The following is a 13,415-nucleotide window of genomic DNA, read 5'->3' as shown; positions in this document are numbered from 1 at the left end:
CGTCTCGTCGGCAGGCACCGACAGTTAGTGTAGCCACAGCAGATATATTAGTGGCCAGTGGCTCACTGGTTACAGCTGACGGCCAACTAGCCACAGCTGACGGCCATCCAACCACAGTTGATGGCCATCTACTACCTGAGCCAGCACCCCTCCACGTGAGGCCGAGAGCCTGGCAACTGCTCTCTGGGGCTCTGTCCCCACAACATATGATACAAAAGTATTTTCCTGTAATATGGATTTCACATGCTATATATTTTGGGATACAATTAACATGTTGTTTAAACAGCCCAGTAAATACACTTGTACTATTTATATTTTAGAGCTTATACTTTTTTTTCACATTGTAGACGATTTCTAGTTTTATATTCTCAAGTAGATCATTAATAGGTGATGGAGGAAATTTTCGGTTGCATTCAGATTCAAATTCAGCAGGAACTGGAAAGAAAAAACAGAATTATGTTCTTTAAAATACAACTAAGTATAAGTGTTAAGAAGAATGAGAAAACCTCTAGATGAGGCCACAGCTCACAACAGGAGATCATATTCAATACAGTTTGCCCACGGCTGCACACTGACTTGACTGCTATTGTGGCCAAGTATCAGAGCTTCTGGTTGTCTCATCCTTCATTCATTTATAAACAAGGTCGTAGGACAAGCACTGAAGTTACAAGACGAAGATGACACGGTCCAGCCCTGACCCATCATCTACTATAAGCTGAAGGAACAGATGAACAGGCAATTTCCATTCAGAGGCCCCTATACCATACAAATGCACAACAGGACGCGAGTGGGACCCACAGAAGGGACATCCCAGTATTGATTGTCTGCTCTCTGGTGGAGGTGACATGGACGTTGATGCCTGAAGGACAAGGACAGAGGATGCCATTGAGAGGGAAGCCGCAGATGCGAAGACTAGCATGGGGGAGAACACTACGGAACGAGAAGTAGTCTGGTTTAGCTAGATGCTAGAGCAAAGGGGCAAACGAGGGTTGGTAGCAAGATATAGGCTGAGATGTTTGGTGAGAACTACATTGATTTGGGTGTTTTCATTCCATGCAAAGCAATGTGGAGTTTCTCCTGAGGATACATGGTAAACTAATGACAAAGTAAATGACTGGAGATTTAAATGTCACCCATCAGGTGACAGCTACAGTGTTTCCTCCAAAAATAAGACTAACCGGAAATTAAGCCCTAATGCGTCTTTTGGAGCTATAATTAATAAAAGACCTGGTCTTATTTTCGGGGAAATATGGTAGCTTGGCCCTTCTAGGAGTACCGTATTTCCCCAAAAATAGACCGGGTCTTATATTCATTTTTGCTCCCAAAGACACATTAGGTATTATTTTCCGGTTAGGTCTTATTTTCAGGGAAACACCATATATGAACAGTAATTGCTTAAGTATCACTAGATAAGTCTGGTTATTGGGCCTCATATCACTGGCAAAAACATAAAAGTTGATGAAGCCCCGTTTTCAACGTGCAGGTGTAAAGTTCCATAGGGATGGCAGAAGAAAGGAAGGGGACAGGCCAGAAATAAAAAGAGATACATAGTCTCTGAGATATTACTCATATGTCATTGTCTTCACTATGAATATTTATGCTTTCACCTTTTTTATTTGCTAAGGCCAAGAAAATATTTAATGTAGTATCTATTATCAGAACATGAAAAGGGATGCCATTTAATATTTACATTTTATTCCAGAAATCAATGATATCTAACTTGAATTAATACATTTTGGCAACATACCGTCTTTGTATAGTTCTTTAGTTATTTTTTCCTGGTACTCCTGTAGAGGAACAAGCCACTCAGCAGCATGAAGAAGCAAGGTGACATGGTTAACACTGAGAGAAGATGACACTTCTCCAGAAACCAAGTCAAAGTTACGGAAGATTGTGATCTCTGTGACCGAGATTTCAAAACAGCAGTCATGCTCTCTGCTCATCACACAGAACAGCTAAGAGACTTGTAGGAGGATGACTTGAAGGTGGGCAAACTGGGCGAGCAGGGGAAGTGGGAAGAGAGACGTGGCCCGCATCCATGGCTGCGGAGGTGCAGGTGGTCCCAGGACAGAACAGAGACCACAAGAGCCAGGAGGTGGGCTCTTTCCCTGTGTCCCACAGCTCATCTCCCTGCCCAGAGAGCAGCATATCAGAGTTTGAGGCAGTCACCTCAGCTGAGACCTCCAGCTGGGCCCTAGGTAGGACAAAGGAAGTAAACACCATACCTGGGCCCCTCCCCCGACTCTCCCAATCCTACCCCCACCCTTCCAGAGACTCACGCTGGCCCCTGATCTGAGGAGTAGTGTCAGATTACAGAGGACCCATAGTGCTCAGGATCTGGGAGGACCCGGTTTGTAGCTACTGCGACTTAGGGAAGAAGCTGGGAAGTGTGTGACACTGCTGGGCTGAGAGAGAGAAGACTCCTCCATCCCCAGTCCCCACCTTCTCTGACCTGCCCAGGGCAGGGCAATTACAACTGTGGAGACATGCCCAGGGGTTAGCAGTAGGCAGCAGTCGCAGCTCTGGGCTTTCAGCAGCTCAGAAATCTCCCACCACACACGTACACATGCACGCACGCACACACACACGGAAGGAGTGACCTAAGACTCAGGAGACCTGGGCACAGGGCTGGTTGTGTTACTCTCAGTGCGCATATGTGCAGGCAAGAGCAGAAACTGCACTGACTTTGTAGAAACTACCATCCAGACCCGATAGCCCCACTCATCTACATCTGCCGTCCCAGGGTCACTCTGGGCACCAGGTGACCGGCTCTGCCTGAACAATACACAGAGGACTCTCTGGTACAGCAGAGGACGGCCTGGAGATTACTTGGTGGGCTTAAGCCAAGACTGGCGCTGCATTTTTTGTTTTGTTTTGTTTTTGTATCTTTGATATTTTTGCCTGTGTTGAGTGTGGGTTACTGGTTGTTTTCACACGTGAGTGTATTTGGTTTTGACTTTGTTGTTGCTGTTGTGCTTGGTGATTGGCTTTGTTCTGAAATTGCCCTACACCAGGGCCCAGCCCAAGAGTCACAAGATTCAACACCTCCTGACACCAACTCCAGACCCAACCAGAGTATTATTGGGTTTGACCTACAAGTGACACACCCAGAGGGAATTCTCTACAGGCACAAGAGCCCATAGAGGCCAAGTCTAATTGGAGTGGTCAACCCTCACGCAGCAGATCATCCACCGAGGGCAGAGCTAAGTCTCACAACTAGGCAGCCTAGGAGCAACCCCACCTACTGACCAGCCAAAAGCAATGAAAGTTCAACTTTACACAGGACAATATACACAACACCAGGGTCAACTTTGGAGCACACGCACAGGAGAATAGGGAAGTGGTGCAAGTCAGATGTAAAGGACACACACTACATAAGATAACCAAGCAAAGACTGAGAATCCTAGGGGATCTACCTAATACATCGAAGCAAACATGGAGAGTCAACCAGAATGGGGAAACAAAGAAACATGTCCCAAATAAAAGAACAGAAGAAACCTCCAGAATTGGAACCAAATGAAATAGAGGTAACCAATCTATCAGAGACAGAGTTCAGAACACCGACGATAAGAATGTTTAAAGAGCTTAGTGACGACATAAAGAAGGATAGAGAAATCATAATGAACAACCAGTTAGAACTAAAGAATACAACAAGTGAAATAAAACACACGCTTGAAGGAATTACCAGTGGGTTAGATGAGTCAGAGAATTGAATCAGCGACTCAGAAGACAAGTTAACAGTGAACACACAAGCGGAACAAAAATAAATCCACGCCTATATGGCCATTTAATCTACGACAATGGAAGCAAGAATTTACGGTGAGGTAAAGACAGTCTTTTCAATAAATGGTGCTGGGAAACCTGGACAGACACATGCAAAAAGATGAAGCTGGACCACCTCCTTACACCATATACAAGAATAAATTGAAAATGGGTTAAAAACTTAAATGTAACATCTGATACCATAAAACTCCTAGAAGACAATATAGGAAGCAACTTTACATATATTACCCGGAGTAAGATTTTTACTGATACATCCCCTTGGGCAAGGGAAGTAACAGAAAAAATATACATATGGGATTACATCAAACTAAACATTTTTTTCACAGTAAAGGAAACCATCATTACAACAAAAAAGGGTCCTACTGAATGGGAGAAGATATCTGCCATTGATATATCCAAACTTTATTAAAAAACTCACTCAACTCAGCTCCAAAAAAACAATCAAACCAATTAAAAAATGGGCAGAGGACATGAAGAGACATTTATCTAAAGAGGACATGCAGATGGCAAACAGACATATGAAGAAATGCTCAACCTCACTAACCATCAGAGAAATGCAAATAAAAAACCACAATGAGATACCACCTCACCCCAGTCAAAATGGTTATCATCAATAAATCAACAAACAACAAGCGCTGGCGAGGATGTGGAGAAAAGGGAACCCTTGTGCACTGTTGGTGGGATTGCAGATTGGTGCAGCCACTATGGAAAACAGTATGGAAGTATCTCAAAAATCTGAGAATGGAACTACCTTATGACCCAGCAATTCCATTCCTAGGCATCGATCTGGAGAAATCCAAAACTCTAATTCAAAAAAATGTATGCACCCCTATGTTTATTGCAGCTCTATACACAATAGCCAAACATGGAAACAATCAAAATGCCCATCGGTAGACGACTGGATTAAGAAACTGTGGTACATTTATACAATGGAATATTATGCAGCCATAAAGAAGAAGGAAATCTTACCATTTGCAACAATATGGATGGACCTAGAGAACATTACGTTAAGTGAAATAAGTCAGACAGAGAAAGACAAATACCTTATGATCTCACTTATATATGGAATATAAGAAAACAATAAATGAGTGAACTAATCAGAAACAGTCTCAGAGACACAGAGGAAAAACTGAAGGTTGCTAGATGGGAGGGGGGTGGGGATAAGGGGGAAGGTGAGGGGATTACAAAGCACAATCGATAACCCCAAGATTGCCATGGGGATACGAAAGTCAATTTGGTGAATGTAATCAATAATGTAAAGATTTTGTAGGGTATCTGATTACACTTGTCTCATTAGGGAGAGCACCTCAGAGATGATGTAGATGCCTGACAACTGCACTGTACACCGGAAGCTGAAGCTGAACAATAATGAATGTTAATGTTAACTACAATTGTTATACACACACACACATATACATGTATGTATATATATGTTTACAAGAAGTAGAATACAGCATGAGGGATAGAGGCAGTAGAAATGTAATGGCTGTATGTGATGTCAGAGGGGTCGTTGATGAGGGGAGAGGGGTCATCATTATGTGAGGCATACAAATTATAAATGTGTAACTATTACATTGTTTTGTACACCTGAAACTAATAATAAAAAAAGAGTTAAAAATAATAATACTCATTCACTGAAAAAAAAGAAGACACCCAGAACTAGTTTCTGCACAGTAAAACAAACAAACAAAAAACAATAGCACTTCTTGATGACTTTCAGGCACATATATAACACCTGTCAATCAGCAATCTGGCCCTCAGCTTAAAATAACCCAGTTCAACACAGTCGAGTCATGGCCAAAGAGAAACAGGGCTGAGCTGTTTTCAGCTGTAGCCCCAGCAAGAAGCTCAGTATATTATATACTATATTATATAAAATACTATATGTCAATAGTCAAAAGACATACAGTATTTACTTCTAGGGCCAAAGAGTAGCACGAACCAGGAAAAGCTTGTTCACCTGAAACTAACGACATACATTATACTTCACTTAATTTTTCAAATACAAAGGAGATAAAAGACTCTCTGCCACATATTATATACTCCCCCATGAAAGAATTATTATTTCATTATCCTTTTTATACCTACTGCTGCCTAGAGAAAAAAAATCAAACTCACTTATAGCCCTCCTCAATTTGACCTCTACTAACCGTTTTAAACTAATTTTCTATATTGTATGCTGCATATAAATTAGACCAATTGTTCCGAGCAGATGATTTGTGCTTTCCTTCCTGTATTCTCCATGTTGCTTAAATGTAATAAACATTTTGGAGGGTAAAACAAAACAAAGTAACAGCATGAAGAATGTCACTGAGATATAACAACGCTCACAAGGCAGTTCAATGAGTTCAGGAGTAAAATTAATGACCCGGAGGAGAACTTTATCAAAGAGATGGAAACTATGAAACAGAACCGAACAGAACTCCTGCTGGTCAAGAACTCAAGAATGAGTATTTTTAACAACCAGGTCACACGAAGAAAACGAGTTGTGATTTAAAGACTCCCTAGCACTGCCACCTTACTCATCAATTACCCAAATGCTGTCAAGACATATAGACATAAGTGAACTTCATTTTAAAAATTCAATTATTTGCTTAATGTCCCTATTTAGAATATGTACAACTGTGAAGCAACTCATTTTAAAACACTGAAATAGATAGTGCTACGAATAAAATAAAAATTAAGGATATACTCTCTTGTTAGAAGATAACTTTAACCATAAAAACAGAGACTAATCTTTCTGCAGTATTATAAGTTTGCCGAATTATTAAAAAGGATGATATCTGTTTCATTTAATAATAAACATCCATTTGTGGTTAGGTGTTTGGCCGGCCATCATTCACTTACGCTTAGGGGAAGAAAAACTGGGATGCACAAAACTTTAAAATTTTTATGAATCATCTCCAACTAAAACCAATTAAGAAGCCAAAGCATCTCAAAGCATATATTAGGCAATGATATTTAACATCTGAAATAAAATTTAAAGGCAAATTTTCAAGCATTTTAAATGTATCACTTTAGTTACATTTTTTTTTAAGATATCCAAATATACTTTAATATTATGAAAAAAGTTTTCTTATTTTAAAAGCTTTTTTAAATTTGTCTTATATAAATTAACACATTTTACTAAATCCAACAGATAAAAATAAGGAAATATATAATAAATGTATAACTTACGAACAAACTAATAATGTAACGCCAATCAATGACAAACACATTCCAGAAGAGTTCTTGAAACTTACATGTAGATGTATCCTATATCAATATCTGGCAATCCATAATAGAAGGGAGGAATACTAACATAAACATATTCATAGTTGATTGAGAGAAAGTGGATGTTGATTCTAAACACAAAGTCACACTTGACTTTTATTTATTTATTTATTTTTTGTTTCTATTTGTTTCTTTTTTTTTTTTATTTTATTTTATTTTTTTTATTAATTAATTTATTTATTAGTTTCAGGTGTACAAAACAAGGTAATACTTAGACGTTCATCATTTATATCCCTCATACTGTGAACCCCCCTCCCCCCATCCACTATCCCTCCGACCTCACACTGAACCATCACATTATATATATAAAATTTTTTTTTTTTTTTTTTTTTTACTGCTTTGCCTTTTATTATCCTTATACCCTTGTGAAAGATAACAGAATTTTGACATAAAGTGGGTAAGTGAGTTGTGCAGAATTTGCTGTAAACCAGACCGTGAAAGTCAGTGCTCAATTCTACATTTTGACTCAGTCATTAACATTTTTTTTTTATTAATTTATTTATTAGTTTCAGGTGTACAAAACAAGGTAATACTTAGACGTTCATCATTTATATCCCTCATACTGTGAACCCCCCTCCCCGCATCCACTATCCCTCCGACCTCACACTGAACCATCACATTATATATATAAAATTATAGTTGGCATTCATTAATGTTTAGCTTCTGATGTACAATGCCATGATCAGGTATCCACAGTATCCCTGAGGTGGTCTCCCAAATAGGACGCATGTCCATCGGATACCCAACAAAATCTTTACAACATTATAGAATACCTTCCCCAAATTAATTTTCAAAAGAAAAACCCTGAGGCCATCTTGTGGTTACCAGCTGCTTCCAAATCCCTTCACCTTTCCCCTTATCCCCAACCCCCTCCCACACACCCATCTAACCACTCTCGGTTTTTTCTCTGCGTCCCCCAAACTGACTCTGATTAGTTCATTCACATAGTCTTTTCTTTAGATTCCATATATAAGTGAGATCATATGGTACTTGTCTTTCTCTTTCTGACTTATTTCACTTAACATAATGTTCTCTAGATCCATCCATGTTGCTGCAAATGATAAGATTTCTTTCTTCTTTATGGCTGCGTAATACTCCATTGTATAAATGTACCACAGCTTCTTAATCCAGTCATCTACCGATGGGCATTTTGGTTGTTTCCATATCTTGGCTATTGTGTAAAGTGCTGCAATAAACATAGGAGTGCATACAGATTTTTGAATTGGAGTTTTGGATTTCTCCGGGTAGATGCCTAGGAGTGGAATTACTGGATCATAGGGTAGTTCCATTTTCAGATTCCTGAGATACCTCCATACTGTTTTCCATAGTGGCTGCACTAATCTGCAGTCCCACCAACAGTGCACTAGCGTTCCCTTTTCTCCACATCCGCGCCAGCATTTGTTGTTTGTTGATTTATTGATAATAGCCATTTTGACTGGAGTGAGGTGGTATCTCATTGTGGTTTTTATTTGCATTTCTCTGATGGTTAGTGAGGTTGAGCATTTCTTCATATGTCTTCTTGCCTTCTGTATGTCCTTTTTAGAGAAATGTCTCCCCAAGTCCTCTGCCCATTTTTTAATTGGGTTGTTTGTTTTTTTGGAGTTGAGTTGAGTAAGTTTTTTATAGATTTGTGATATTAATCCCTTATCAGATATATCATTGGCAAATATCTTTTCCCATAGAGTAGGATCCCTTTTTGTTTTATTGATGGTTTCCTTTGCTGTGAAAAAACTTTTTAGTTTGATGTAATCCCACATGTTTATTTTTTCTCTTACTTCGCTCGCGCGAGGGGATATATCAGTGAAAATCTTACTGCGGGTAATGTCCATGAAGTTTCTTCCTATATTTTCTTCTAGATATTTTATGGTTTCAGATCTTACATTTAAGTCTTTAAGCCATTTTGAATTTGTTTTTGTATATGGTGTAAGGAGGTGGTCCAGCTTCATTTTCTTGCATGTGTCCGTCCAGGTTTCCCAACACCACTTATTGAACAGACTATCTTTACCCCATCGTACATTCTTGCTTCCATTGTCGTAGATTAGATGGGCATATAGGCATGGATTTACGTCTGGACTCTCTATTCTGTTCCATTGATCTATGTATCTATTTTTATGCCAGTACCATGTTGTTTTGATTACTGTAGCCTTGTAGTATAGTTTGAAATCAGGTATCGTTATACCTCCCACTTTGTTCTTATTTCTCAAGATTGCTGAGGCTATCCGGGGTCTTTTATGGTCCCATATAAATTTTAGGATTATATGTTCTATTTCTGTGAAAAACGTCGTTGGTAGTTTGATAGGAATTGCGTTGAATATGTATATTGCCTTAGGCAGTATGGACATTTTAACTATATTAATTCTTCCTATCCATGAACATGGAATGTGTTTCCATCTATTTATGTCTTCTTTCATTTCTTTCTTCAGTGTTGTATAATTTTCTGAGTACAGATCCTTTACATCTTTGGTTAGATTTATTCCCAGATATTTTATAGTCTTTGGAGCAATTGTAAATGGAATTGTTTTTTTAATTTCTCCTTCTGCTATTTTATCATTGGTATATACAAATGCAACTGATTTCCGAATATTAATTTTATGTCCTGCTACTTTACTAAATTCATCTATCAGTTCTAATAGTTTCTTGGTGGAGTCTTTAGGCTTCTCTATATATAGTATCATATCATCTGCATATAATGATAATTTTACTTCCTCCTTACCAATTTGGATGCCTTTTATTTCTTTCTCTTGTCTGATTGCTGTGGCTAAAACTTCCAGCACTATGTTGAATAGAAGTGGAGAAAGTGGGCAACCTTGTCTTGTTCCTGATCTTAGGGGGAATGGTTTTAGCTTTTCCCCATTGAGTATGATGTTAGCTGTGGGTTTGTCATATATGGCCTTTATTATGTTAAGATATGATCCCTCTATTCCCACTTTCTTAAGGGTTTTTATCATAAAAGGTTGAACAGCTGTACTCTTGAAATGTTTTCTTTGGATGGGATGAAATATTTATTCCATTAATTATATATGAAGCTAAAGGTACAACTATGCATCTCAATGTGTTTCTGAGAATGTAGGATCTATGCCAAGAACAAGATTGGCACCAGTGTTTCAGAAAAGAACCGGGTCAAACAGAATCTACTTTTCAATTGCAAGATGATGGATTAGAGAGATTTCTAAAGAGGAAAGCAGATGGTCCAGGTTTCATCTTCTCCTTCCTAGACAGTGAAATCTATGGAAGAGGCTATGGATTAGGAGATAGACAAAATGAAGAAAGTTGTCCACCAAGTATCAGATCCTATTACCGACATTTGATGGAAATGGGTGTGAAAGGGAGGCACTGGGTTAAAGATTAATGTTTTGAATGAAGAAAACAAAAGGAATGAGTCGACTTTGTAAGCCTAATATCCCATCATGTCATAAGGTCACCAAGGTCTGCGGGCCACAGGCTCCATCCAGAAGCAAAACATCTCCACAGAAGTGGAATTAAAGATATTCCCCTACATTGACATTTTATTATTCCATAAGGCATCTGGTAATATGCAAGATGACTGGGGAAGAGTTCTCATAACATTTGATTTGGTAATGGCGTAAGGACAGATCTATAGATCAATGAATCAAAATTAAGGATCCGGAAATTAACCTCATATGTAGAGCCGAGTGATTTTTGACAAGGGTGCTAAAAAATCCAATTGGAGGTGAATAGTCTTTTGAGCAAATGATACTGGATCAACTGGATATCCACATGCAAAAGAAAAAATTAGAGCTCTACATCATACCAGATATAAAAATTATCTCAAAATGTAAAAGCTAAAATTATAAAAGCTTAGAAGAAAGCATAGTTATACGTCTTCATGAAAGAGTTCGTAATTGAGTGTTTAAAAAAATAGATTAACTGGACTCCATTAAAATAAAATGCTTCTGTGCTTTAAAGGATACCATTGAAAGACTAAAAAGGCAAGCTAATGAAAGGGAGAAATATTTGAAAATCCTATATCTGATAAGCGATTTGTATCCAGGATATATAAAGAACTCTTACAATTCAACAAGAAAGAGACAGTGCAATTTTAAAAGGGCGAAGGAATTGAAACAACAGTTTTTCAAAGAAGTTATACAAATGGATAATAAGCATGGGAAAAGATTGCTCAGCATCATTAGTCATCAGAAAAAACTACATCAAAACCACAATATGGAGCAGAGAGTTCACTAGTGGTTCCCTAGGGCTAAGAAGAGTGGGAAGGGCAGACTGGCACACGGTGAAGGCTAACAGCACACAGATACTTTCCAGGGTGATGAAAATGTTGTAAAACTGACTGTGATGATGACTGCATAAAGCTTTGAATACACTAAAAGTCACTGCACTGCATACTTTAAATGATGGAACTGCATGCTATGTTCATTATATCTCAATGCAGATTGGAGCCAGTGCTTTGGGGTCATGCAACGGTGTCCTTCTTGGCTTTAGATCACTAGCCAGGGTTGAGACATAGGAGAGGTAACAGTATGCCCTTTTATAGAAAAATGATATAGAAAATAAGCTATCTTTTTCACTGCTTGAGTCTGTAAAATTAAGAGAGAAATCAATATTGTACTGCTCAAAGCATTGAGTGGTTTCTATTTCCCCAAATTAAGTGATTTCTGGGTCCCAAACGGATTACAAAGTACCTTCTGTTTTAACCTAGCCATCTGAATATCCATTTCAGATTGATTGGGTTCTAAATCTCCAAGGAAACTAACCTCTCCATTTTGACTGTCATGTAGCATCCTTGTATTCTGAAAGAGGGTCTTCAGTCTGCAGAATTGTAGAAAACGAGTAAGTCAAATTCTTTAAGAGTAAATGTTTAGTAATTATTTAAAGAGATGATATGTCTATCATACAAAATAAACAAATCTATAAATTATGATCCTCTCCTATTTGTTCCAGTATAAGAGTTTGAAAGCATACTAATAAAATTATAACCTTAGGTAAGTAACATAAAACAATTGTGATACATATGATACAGACTTCATATTGTAACAATGTAAGGTTCTTATAATTAAAGTATTATTAATATCCACTTAAGATTGTTAGTATCAAACATATTAAATATCAGCTATAAACCAGAGATTAGTATCCAAGGTGAAAAGAAAAGTATAATATATGTGGATGTTTTGAAAAGACACCAAAATACCATTCGGTGCCTACTGACCGCAGTCTGCCAGAAGAAAAGAAAGTAGGTACCAACAAGAGATCATTCAAAATAGAAAGAGAAACCGGAAAGAAAAATCTGAAGTCTGAGTGGAGGGGAAAGGAAAGGGGCAGGGCTTTAGAAGAAAGGAAATTGGAGAGATAATGTGTCACAGTCTCTTCGAGTCTGTTTTACGAAGAGATCTTTGCTAGCACAAAGTTAACAAAATGAGAAGAATACAAAACAATGCAGAGAAAGACAGTGACATGGGAGAAAAAACACTGAGGAGAATCAGAGAAAAAACTTCATTCAGTAAGCAGCAAGTAAACAGAAAGCAAGCCACGTGCGGGATTCCCAGACGTTGGGAAAGATTCCATTATTATCTGAGTGAGATGATTACTCATCTCATTCTTTTTTAAGTTATACATATGGTTTGGTATGTATGACATATTTTATAACTGACAAAAAAGTAGAAAGAACATAGAAGCCAAATCAATAACAATTCTGATGTTGTTAAACAATACCACAGATAGGTTTTTAGACATTAAACTGTTAGAATGCTGAAGGGAAGAACACTACAAAAAGAAGGAAAGATTACCAAAGAGAGCACAGACATCCTGCAGAAATAAAGATTCAATGGAGACCAGGAAGAGTGCAGTTGACAGTATATGCAAAAGACACGGTCATTATAGTTTTAGGAATCATTCAAGAGTAGGTATAATATTTTGGCATTCACACAAGTTTGACTATGCTGTGAGTTTCTGATGTAAATTCGTAAGTAGGATAACTTGTTTAATTATGAAAATTACAGGTATGAAATACATTTGTACTTAGGTTTTCATAAAGTAAGAATTATAATTAAATAGTAATTAATGGTTGACATGATCTGAAATATTAAAACCTTACCTGGTAACCTCGGTCTCTAATTCATCATTTTTCTTCTTTTGTTGATTCAAATTATATTGCAGAGATTCTAACTTCTCATAGTACTTTAATTGTTCCTTTTCATCCTCAGACTTTGAAAAACATTTTTAAAGAAAGTTAATTTTAAAATTCTAGAGACTCACTCTTCTTTCTTTAAAACATTATTCCTCATGAGTTCATGAGGAATATATGTAGACAGGTGTATAAAATGTAGTTTATAAACCTGATGCCAGTAAGGGCAGATTTCAAAAACAATGACTTTTCTTAAAACAGC

The 13,415-nt window shown here is 37.7% G+C and overlaps 1 long non-coding RNA gene across 1 annotated transcript; it reads right to left on the bottom strand.

Annotated features, from left to right (window-relative positions):
• Window positions 1–316: 316 nt before the first annotated feature.
• On the bottom strand, window positions 317–13,207 carry LOC308495742. The gene is made up of 3 exons (XR_013993046.1): window positions 13,124–13,207; window positions 11,787–11,841; window positions 317–435 (listed from the first exon to the last, which is right to left on the bottom strand). It is a non-coding gene; the product is annotated as an uncharacterized lncRNA (long non-coding RNA).
• Window positions 13,208–13,415: the final 208 nt, after the last annotated feature.

Source organism: Rhinolophus hipposideros, assembly GCF_964194185.1.
Source record: "Rhinolophus hipposideros genome assembly, contig: HAP1_SCAFFOLD_76, whole genome shotgun sequence".
Lineage (NCBI taxonomy): Eukaryota > Metazoa > Chordata > Mammalia > Chiroptera > Rhinolophidae > Rhinolophus > Rhinolophus hipposideros.
Note: the sequence above shows the minus strand (reverse complement) of the source record. Positions and strands in the feature narration are given on the sequence as shown.